Consider the following 11,657-nt stretch of genomic DNA (forward strand, 5'->3'; position numbering starts at 1 on the left):
TCAAAGTTTTTGATTGGAGAAAAAACAAGTTTTGAAGGCACTCGAAACCCTTTAACAAAAAGAGCAGAGTTGATTTAACGAGGCATAATTAAGCCCAAAAACACTAACTAGAACAAAAAGGCCCCACACAAACTATAAGCAACATTACATCAAAGGTGCATAACAAAAAGAGCGAATACAAGAAACAAAACTACATAGAAAGAGCCAGAAAATTAAAAGCCAGGAGAGAACCATCACAAAAACAACATCGATCCAGCACTAATCTAGCAGTCTCATGGACTACTCCATATCTTTTTCAATTTCTATCATAGTGGTGGTTATTTTCTTGAGATTTTGAAAATCAGGAAGAGGAGCGGTATCCTTTCTCTTCAGCGTTCATGTGGTCCTTTTACTTGGTCTAGAATTGGTATCTTGCTCAATAGTTGTATCCATGTCCACAATATCCTTCAGCTGGAATTGCTCCTCGAGATTGTTCATCATGTTTTTGAAACTATCCACAGTAGCACTCAACACCCTATAGCTTGTTTTAACAACCCTCTTGGTTGCATCCTTGATTTTATCCATTTGGTCTTCCTGAGTGGCCATCTTGGCTTCATAACCCTTTTTGAAGTCATCAGAATCCTCCATAGTGGATTTAATACAATCTATGACCGAAGCCTTATCTTTCACTGACCCGAGGCTAATCTCATCAGTCCCCTGCAACAAACATCTGTTCAAAGTAACACTTTCTTTTCAAGATTTTTGAATTTCACATATTAGAAGGGTAGGGAATAGGGTGGCAAACTTTTTGTCCAATGTGGCATGTGAGTTGGACCCTTTTATAACCCGATGGTGGGATAGTGTTGATGAGGAAGTACTTTGGTTAGCCTAGTTGGTCGCTGACGTCATTGTCCTTAGTGTTTTGAGGTGAAGATGAGTGTAATTCGCACCAAATTAAGTGCAGCATGCTTGGAGAATGAACTCTCATGAAGGGTGAACTAAATTCTGAAGATTTCATATGGACACCGTTGGATGCGAATGTTTAAATTCTCTGTGGCAGGTACGAGTCATAAATGAGCTTGTATTTATCCATCTTTGGAAAACATGCAAACTCTGCCAACTTGGCTGGGAAGGGCAGTGGGGAATGATGGTACACTACATTTATGGAGATTAAATGGATGTTTCAATTTTGGCAATTTGGTTTATGTGGCTCCCAGTGCAGTGTTCTCAAATTTTCAAGAGGTGTTGTGTGAAGTTAATAATAGGTAAAGGTTAGTGGAGGTTGCATCATTATCGAAACAAGAAGAAATGGAAGTGAATTTCAGATTGAAAACAAAGAAACAACTTTGTCATTTTCTTGAACTTGTCTTAGAGAGGTGGTTGAACGGGATGTGTCTCTTCAAAGATGAAATATTGTTGAAATGTGTGCAGAGGATTCTGGGGGAAACCATTGGAGTGGTGGAACATCGATATTGAACCAACATGGACGTGTACTCTCTCATCTTGGCATGGGGTTTGGAGTTGGAAAATTATATGGAAGTAGTTATGAAGGTGATGAATTACATTATCTCGGAAGATTACCGCTTGGGAATGGAGTCAATTATCGAGTGGGCGGTTCCTGGTGTTGGTTTTGATATTTATGAAGGTATTGAGAATTGTCATCATGTGGCTAAGGAAAATTTCATCTTGTTTGTGAGGTGGCGTGATGATGATACAAAGGCATGATTAAGAGAGGAGGCACACATTGGATGGGATGCCCTAAAGGTTTTCGTGGACTTGATGGAGGTTTAAGTTGCACTGCAACAAGCCATAAAGGAGGCAAGAGTGATGGAATGTGGAGGACAACGGACAAGGAAGAGAAAGCGGGTGACAAATGAACCCTAGCAGTTTCTCCGAGTAGCTTCTAGTGGTCTATTCTCTATTACATGATGTTTTTTCTTGTTTCTAGTCTGTGGGGTTAATCCCTATAGGTTTTTCTAGATTTTTTTATGCAAACCATACAAAACTTTACAAACTTTGATAAGTTGGGATGTTGTATCGAGCGAATTTTGTATGCTCATAGTCACGGTATATTTTTTGGGGGGATGGTGGTTGCATGGGTGGTTGGGTTTGGTGGTTTCTTGGTTACTATAGGGTGGTTTAGATGGTTTGGATGCCTTTTGGTGGGTGGTTTTAATGATTTCGTTTAGTAGAAAATGTAAACTTTATTGTTTAATATTAAAAAACTACTATTACCGATCAAAAAAAAATGTCGCCCAATTTAATATATTTGAAATGCCAATGCAAATTTATATGCCAAGGTGTATTTTGTGGTTGGATTCTAGGTTGGACTGACCTGGTATTTATTATTTAAAAAAAATTGAAAATGATTATATGGCATAGTGGCAATTTTTAGGGAACTAGTTACTTGTTGTAGTGTCATAAAATTGTGACCCCTACAATTTGCGACCACATTAGGGTCTTCACGTTGGTGATTTGAATCCCTAAGCCTGATCGGAGACCCGAGACTTGCTCAACCCCCAAAAATTGTCTTGTCCTACCCTTCACACTACCTGAACCTACTTCCTATCGTGAGACAAGGGTAGGACAGGGACGTGGTGCCCTTGTCCTTGCCCTATTTTGGGGCCCCCTCTGCCTATCTTTGCATTGGACATTGCATAACGTGGGAAAACTTTCCCTCTGTCGGCCTGTGATGGAAAATCATTCAATTAACCCTAATTGATAAGTATATAAATCATATTTGCCCTCCCATTTGGTAGAAGTTCAGATACATGAGATCACGCATCCAAGCATTCAAGAGCATTCAAGCATTCCTTTCTAGAATTGACCATTCTCAAGTCTCCCTTCAAGGCTAGGTGTTGCATTCAAGTCAAGGATTCAACCATTGAAGAGGAGATCCCTTTCAACATTCAATTCAATACAAGAAAATCTACCTACATTCTATCTACAACCTCCCTTGAGGTGACTTACATTTCATTCTTTCATTTACATTTACTCGCAAGTACTTTCTTTCATCATTTGGTTAATTCCAAAACTGGGGTTTGACCTAAAGGAAAACCCCCAATCCCAACCCCTTTTCCTCTCTTTTCTCTGTGTAGATTGCAGGTGCGCAACTGTGTTTGCATATTTGAACTCCATTTGCAGAGGTGGAAAAACCCTTTTCCTTTTGCGGATTTTTCAGACTACCGTGGACACTTTCAGCACAGTCTCGACAACTTTTCCTCAAATTCATAGGGCAGCTTTGTCTCGACATGTTATAACCAGATCTAGGTGCACAGCTTCATCTCACGCTTCTATCTCAAGTTATAATCAGTTCTTTTCTACTTTTACACTTAACATAATTCAATGATTTTCCATTCTAAAAGAGGGGTTAGCTTATCATTTATGTCCCGTTATCAATTCATTTAGTATTCAATCTTTGCCCTAAGAGATTGGATCTAGTGAATCCCCCCCACTCTTTTAAATGTAATGTGAATAAGGTGTTTGAAGATAAATCTATAGTGAAACTTTCATCTCTCCTCGGAGGGAAGAAAATCTTTCCTCTTGATCTCTCCATCATTCACCCTTTTTCACAATTACACTTGCATATAGCCTAATAGGTTGTTTTTTTCCATGGAGCATAACTCGAGAATATGGTGTCAGTTTTTCTACTTCTTATAGTCATTGGAAAGGCGACTCAGAGCAATACATGATGATATGTTCAATTTTTCTATATTTTGTTGTTTGGGTAGTGAAATTTTAGCTAGAATTGGTGAGTACCTTTATGACTTTGGTAGGTCATAACTTGAGCATATAGAGTTGGATTTTGGACTTTGAATAATCGAGTGAAAGCATGTGGAGAGAACTACATAGTGCAGCAGGTTTGAAGTAAGTTTGATATGATTTATTTTTTGATATATTTATCTAAATTATGTATGGATTCTTTTGACTATAGTGACATTATTAGTTTATGACATGTTCCATATTAGAGATTTAGAGTACATCATTATATACTCAATTACGTATCTTAGATTTCTCTCATGTTTACATGGTTATTAGTCTGGATTTGAGTATGTATATTTCATTGTTGGTGTTGGTCCTTCCAATTGGAATAGAAACTAGGTTCTAGAGACTCAGCTCGGAGATTAAACATCTTTACTGAGCCGCTACCTTTCTTGTAGCAAAGGTTCATTTACTTTATCAACCGGGGACATAAACTTGAAATGGGTCGGCATTGTATGTGCACTAAAACTCAAATTGTAGTCTTTCTACTCTACTACTGAAAAAAGAAATTCTCTGAAACAAATATGTAGAAACATGATGACTTAATACTTATTAAAAATCACAATTTAAAATAACTTAAGAAAATATTGCTAATGACAACGTTCTGGACGGCAGACAGGAACTACTCTGTCTGCTTTGGTTGTAGGAACAAACACATGAACCATTTCCAATGGTTGCTGGAACAGTCAAATACCAAAACAACAACTATAACAGAACAAAAATTAACTAAAGAACACACAGGAACTACTCACCAAGTGGGCCCCCTTGAAAGAGTATATCCAGAACTTAGATAACAACTGATAAACTCATAATACCATTATTTTTATTTACTTCAAATTGACTGCACATACATAAGTCTGAAAATTGAATATTACTAAATCTATGGTCGTTCTCCCTTCTTACTCCCATGACAAGATAGAGACATTTTATATATAGGAAAACTTATAACAAACTCCTAACTGATCAACCCACGTCTCAGAGAAATAGGTGAACATGATTAATTACACTAGAAGAAGAAGTCAGCACATAAATACAGAACAACAACAACTAATTTATTGTTGAGAAAATATAGCATAACCTCTGGATTTATGTTCCATCAGGAACAATCATGAATGTTCCACAGATCGCTTTGTTGATGAAGCGGTCAATTTATTAAGACCTTCTTCAATGTTGCTCCACTTTGACTGGGTCTACATCCAACAACATATTGACGTGTCATTAAACCGCGAGCTTAATCACCTTTTCATCTTAACTGACCCTACATCATGGTGTTAACGTGCACAATGACGTGTATATATTGATGTTAACCTAGCATAAATTAAACCATATCAATTTAGATAATTTTCATAGATTAACGGTATAAAGATCATTAGTCAACAACCTTAGGTATAGGATAAATCAGGTCCAGAATTACTAGAAAAAGACATCAACAAGGAAAGTCCTATGACCCAAACATATGATCAAAACAAGAGTTTTATGACAAGATTTGACAAAATGGAGCCATTATTTTGGCTCATCATTACCACCCAACCTAGCTTCTTGTTGGTCCTCCAGCAACAGGAAAGTTCCTAATCTTTGCATTAATTCTGAAATTGTTGGGGGTAACCTGTCCAGATCCTCTTGTAGCCAAGCTCCAATAAAATCCTTTCATCTTCTCCAACTGTATCCACCTGGTGCACTCTGATGCTTCATTATAAGGTTGGTCATTATCTTTGCATCCCATTAGTGGTTGTAGAAGGATAGCTGGCTGAAAAATAAGGGGCAACCAAATTTTTTTCTTTTGTTTTGCACAAATGTATATATTTGGGTGCACATCTGAGTGTTGCATGATAGTTTGGCAATGAATGAGGATCAGATTATTTCAACTCATTAGGTAGACTATTCCAACGTTGCACTAAATGTTCAATTGCTACTTGGCCCTCAACTATATCCATCTATTTATATTCTTTGAATACTTCTTCTCTCATGCATAGAATATTATTCGCATAGTTTGGTCTATACAGAATTTTATGCCAATCATAATAAAGGCATCTTGGATCCCTTGATTCAACTCTTAATGGTAGTGGGAGATCAAGTTCATCCTTCTTGTACATCCTAAATTGTTCTCCCCTGGTAATTTCATTTTGGATCCATGATATGAGAGCTCTGAGTTGAGTGTCTCCAATATAAAGCAGAGGATTCTAGTCAACATCATTAGGAACAGCATAATTATGTAAGTAAAACTCACAAAGAAAATTTTTAATGATTGTAGGAGACGTTTCATAAACATGATAAAACTCATGTGGCGATTCTAAATAAGGACTTAGGTCTCTAATAATTCTTATTAACTGAAAATAGATATGTTGCTCTTTCAAATATAAGGAATAAATTCAAGGTGGCGCCCTACACTACATGAGCTGTGGTATCATAGTGACTACTGTATCCACCTTATTTTTGAGTTTAGCAATTTCCTCATCTTTATGTTCAATTATTTTATTATGTTGATCAATTTGTTTCTGCATTTCTACTTTTTTTAATTCCCATTTTTTATAAAAGGCAAGAGCAGCAGCATGGCTGGTAAGAAAGGAGGGTGGTCTATGAACTGGTGCTCTGGGTTTTGACTTCCCAGATCCGCCTTCTACTTCAACAATTTGCGATGCAATGGAGGCAAAATTATCAAGCCCTTCCAAGCCCATACCTTCTTGTGGTTATTCATGAGGGCTTTCTTCCTCTTTATCTCCTTCTTTTCTTGATTCCTCAGGTTCCTTAGCCTCTTGTGGCTCCACAGGCAAGGTTGGAGAAATAACATCTTGGAAAGGACTGATCGGCTCTTGCTCTGATGGTTAATCAACAAGTATGTTGGCACTCAGTTCCTTTGTTTGTTTTATTTTTAGATTTCCTTCAGAGCCTGCCACTTATTCTCAAAGGCGTTTCTTCGGTGCTTGCAAGATGATTTTCTGTAGGTTCTTCAGGTGTTTCCGCAGCTTCCTTAGTGGTTGCAAGAGAATCTTCTTTTGCAATTTTCCTTTTCCTTGTGATAGGAGGGGTGGAATCTACACTTTTTCCTTTTTCCTTCTTTTTCTTTGTGTCAACCTATTTCTCTTTACCTTTCTCCTTTCGTGCAGCAGCCCTAGTTCTTATTGGGGTTTGTGATGGAACCCCTACTGAGATTTATGCGGCTTCTGACAAGGTTTCTTCTGACGAGGGTTCCTCTACTGTAGGAACATCCTCAATCAGTGACATCTTAGAGGATGAGGGTTCAAGGGTAGGACCAGGTCCTACTAAATTTTCCCTTTCTTGAGTCGGGGGTTGTTCTGCTAGACCTATACTATTTACCCTAAACCTTCTAACTTGCACAAATTCATCTCAAGTCATCTGGGAGACATCTCTTAGAGACCTTTCAACCATAAATTTAATTAAACAATGATGAGTGACAGAGTGAGGCCTACCTTTTTGTGTCTCTACTGCACTAATGGACATAAGATTATACAATATATTAGGAACATTTAATCTCCTCTCATGGCGCAGATGACTCAGGAGCTTAAAATGGTGAGAATACAAGCATGACAATCTCCCTTCACAAGTCAAATACTTCATAATATATAGTGATATTGCTCTTCATTTGGGGGAAGGTATTATTGTCTAGTCCCCTGCTTGTCTGTTACCAAAGGTGGGTCAACTGGTTGTGTAAACTCTGCCCTCGCACTTCATGTGTCCTTTGTTTCAGGGTATTTTTCCTCGTCCACAGGAAACCATGTTACTTATGCAATCATTTCTTCTGTAGCAACAACTCTCAACCCTTTTACCCGAGATTCCCCATCAGAGAATGTGCGGGTGAATTCTCTTACAATATCTTCATTAAACTTTGTTAGCTTCAGGAAATAATCTAGCCAGCCGCTATTTTAGAATTCAAGTTCACAAACCTGATCTTGCATGAGGACATCATGCACTGTAGGCTCATGGTAAACTGGTGGACCACCCATTGCAACTCTGATATTCAAAACTCACCACTTGCAGAAATATACCCAAGTTTAAACTCTGCAATTAAGCTCTGCAAATTCTCACAAGAAAATATGCTCTGCTTGCAAATACTGAGCCACAAATTCAAAATAACGAAAGCCAAGAGAAGAGAAATGGCGGGGGCGGAAGGTATAGCAATAAAATCAGAGTACATAATGTCACATCAAAGGGAAATAATTTGAAATTTAAACTTTATTTGAAATGACATAAGACTCGTACTCCCCCCCCCCCCCCAACCAAAGGTGTAACAGGTGTCCACACATGCGGAAAATGACTAAAAAGAATACTATGCAAATTTCATTATTATACAAAATATAGTTTAATAAATGTATGCAACAAAAAATAAATACACACGAGTGTACCTGGTATCATGTCATAATGACAATAGTTGAGGAAAATCCATCATGCATGAAGTAGATCCGCTATATACGGCAAGTGAAGTGGCAAAATGAATGACATGGAATGATATGAAAGAGTGATTGGCGAGTACGGAGATGGAATTTTTATTGCAAAGAAGGGTACTTCCATAAGATATGGAAGTATTTATTATGATCTTGCATGGAAATAAAATTAGGAAGAAGGTGGGACGACAAGGCCACCTTCTTTTTCTACAGGAATCTTGGAACCTTCCGAAATGGTGAATTGTTGCAGGAACTCCTCTTTGGAAAGTGGCTTATGATAGAGGCGTAAACGATGACCATTAACCAATAATTTGAATTTTACAAGATCAATAGTGGCCAATCATACTGCACCATTTGGAAGTGTTTCAATCACCTCATAAGGCCCTAACCAACGTGTCTACAACTTGCCCAACTTGTCCTTATACCTGTAGTCATACAAAAGGGCCCAATCTCCTAGTTTGAATGCTTTATCTTTGATATATTTATTATGCCATTTCATGTGTTGATTCTAAATTGTTTCTATGTGCTACAGGGCGGATTTCCTGATTTCATCTAAGGCATTAAGCTGCAAGATCCTATCCTGTTGAGCTACAAAGAGAGTCATTTTCAAGGCTATGGTTGTTCTAAGTGTTTTATGCTCAAATTCCATTGGCATCATAGCTAATTTCCCATACACCATCTCAAAGGGTGTAAAACCTATCGTTGTTTTCCATGTGGTCCTATATGCCCAAACTGCTTCAAGCAACCTACTATACCAATCCTTTCGATGAAGGGCTACTATTTTGGTCAGTATAGATTCAATCTCCCTATTGGTGATTTTAGCTTGTCCATTGGCTTGAGGATGGTAGGTGTTGACTTTCTATGCCTTATATTATATTAACTGACCAAGGTTGTAATCAAAGTGGAAGTAAATTGTGCCCCTTGATCAGTCACTATCTCCCTCGGAACTCCATATCTTGTAAATATTTCCTCATACAAAAATTATGCTACCTTGTTATCTCTGGCATGCTTGAATGCTTTTACCTCAACCCATTTTGTAACATAGTCAGTACACACTAGAATGTATGATCTACCATTTGAGGGTGGATCAGTTAACCCAACAAAGTCTAATCCCCATTTGTCAAATGGTGTAACAACTACATATGGGTGCAAAGGCATCTCATAAGACCGAGTAGGTCTGCCCATCCTCTGACATCTATCACACTTTTATACTAAATTGCATCTTCATGCAAAGTTGGCCAATAATAACTTGTATTCAGAATATTTATAGTTGTTCTCTTGGCAACAAAGTGTCCTCCACAAGGCACATCATAACAGGCGTGAAGGATATCATAAGTTTCTTCTTCTCGAACACACTGCCTCATAACTTGATCTGGCCCTGTATAGAATAAGCAATCTATTATCCATGAAAAATTAAAACTCTTTTCTACAAGTAACCTTCTTTCTTTGGGTGAAAAATGATGAGGAATTTTGTTAGCTACTGTAGTGTCATAAAATTGCGCCTCCTACAATTTTAACCATATTTGAGGTCCTCACCTTGGTGATGGAATCTCCTTCCTTAACCAAGACCTATTCGTGCATTTCCACCCATTTCTCTCTTCCTCCTCATGTCATGTGTCTGCTTTCAACCCTGTCTGGGCCCCAAAATAGGGCAGGACAGGGGCATGGCGCCCCACCTCTTAGGGTGGTCCTATGTGGAGGTTGCCCGATCTCCTATGCATTTCTTATCTTCGGGGTTTGTTATTCCTCTTTTTCGGCCTTCAGTGGTTGAAAATTAATCATTAAGGCATGTATAAAAGGGAATTCAATACCATCATTCAAGGATGGATGAAAAATGAAAGGACAAATAGAGAGCATAAGGAGAAGATACAAGATTTCAAGGTCATCATCAAGCATTCAAGCATTCAAGTCTTCTTCATTCATCCATTGGAGCAACATTACAACATTCATTTGCAAGCATGTGTGTTTGGTTAGGGTTTTGTCATGTTACATGCCATTTCATATAACATTTGTGGTTACATTCAAGAAGCAAAGCAATCATCATCAATAAGTTGCAGATCTACAAGGTATACATCTCCATTGTTTACATTCAAGAATTTGCAATTATATTCTTTCTAGGTTGATTCCTCAACTAGGGTTTGACTGAGGCAAACCCCTATCCACAACTCCCTCTTCTTCTCTTTTCTATGTAGGTTGTAGGTGCGCAACTGTAATTGTAGGTTTAGGCTTCATTTCCAGAGACAGAAGAACCCTTTTCGTTTCGTGGATTTTGTGGCGGACCATGTACATTTCTGCCACGGTCCCGACGAATTTTCTCCAAATTTGTAGGGTAGATCCACATCATTTTAATTAGCTCAAATCCGAAGTTACAACACGATCCTGAATTGGTAGCTCCTCATTTCACTCATTTCCTCTCTCTTTTCCGCATAGTCAACTTTCTCATTTACAAAAGAGGGTAAATCACACTTCAACCACTTGCAATCCACTCAGAATTCACATCCTTGTTCCCCTCGGATTTGGATCTAGGAGATTCAAGCCCCTCTTTTGAATTTAAATTTCTTCCCAAGTGAAAATCATCCTAGTGGCTTCCTTTCTCTCTCCTAGGTGGGGAGTCACTAGGATCCAATTTTCCACTTTACATTTTGGTGAACCCGACGTCTTACATATTAATTCTGATTTCTCATTCTTAGATCTAATTAATTGCAATTTGAATTTCAAATTTTCATTTTCAAGTTTGATCTATTTGCAAATTTTAGAGGTTAATTACATAAAAACCCCAATTTTTCATGTTGAGAAAATTAAGCTTGTTAAGTGCAAAATTGTAATTACTTGTTTCAGATCTAATTTCTATTTCAAAGTTGCAATTCCAATCTAATTCTTTATTCTAAAAATTTGGTGGTTAAACCATAAAACCCTAATTTTTAAGATCTTTTCAATTTTGACCTTTGACTGCAAGTTTGACCGATCTAGACATCTCCAAATCGACTATTTTTTTGGATTCCGCATTAAAATCATAATCTCTATCATCCCTGATAATTTTGAAAAAAGTTGGTCGGACCGTGTGCGTTCCCGCCACGGTCCTCGACTTTTTTTACCGAAATTTCGGGAGACGGAATTCACTGCATTTTTCTACTCATATCCAAAAAATCAGCGTACTTTATCAATTTTAACACTCTCTAAAGTCAAACACAAATTCAAATTTCATCAAATTCACATCTTAAAATTAATTTTCATAAAAAGGTCTTAATTTTAGATCTGCTTTTCTAGCAAATTCATATTTCACTTAAGAGACTTTTAATGGCAATTAATAAATTGGATTTACTTACTCTTTCACATGTGATTACATTGATTTTTGCATATATTTATCATGTGTCAGATAAGATTTTCTTCCATTTCTTGTTTCTTCTCTTTCTTCATAGCACTTGGTCATATTGTGTTGTTAGGATTTCCAAATTATTAGATCTTAAAGCTTTCATATATCATTTATGTTGCATTATGGTGATGTTGATAACAAAA

Source organism: Cryptomeria japonica, chromosome 11 (assembly GCF_030272615.1).
Source record: "Cryptomeria japonica chromosome 11, Sugi_1.0, whole genome shotgun sequence".
In the NCBI taxonomy this organism is placed as follows: domain Eukaryota; kingdom Viridiplantae; phylum Streptophyta; class Pinopsida; order Cupressales; family Cupressaceae; genus Cryptomeria; species Cryptomeria japonica.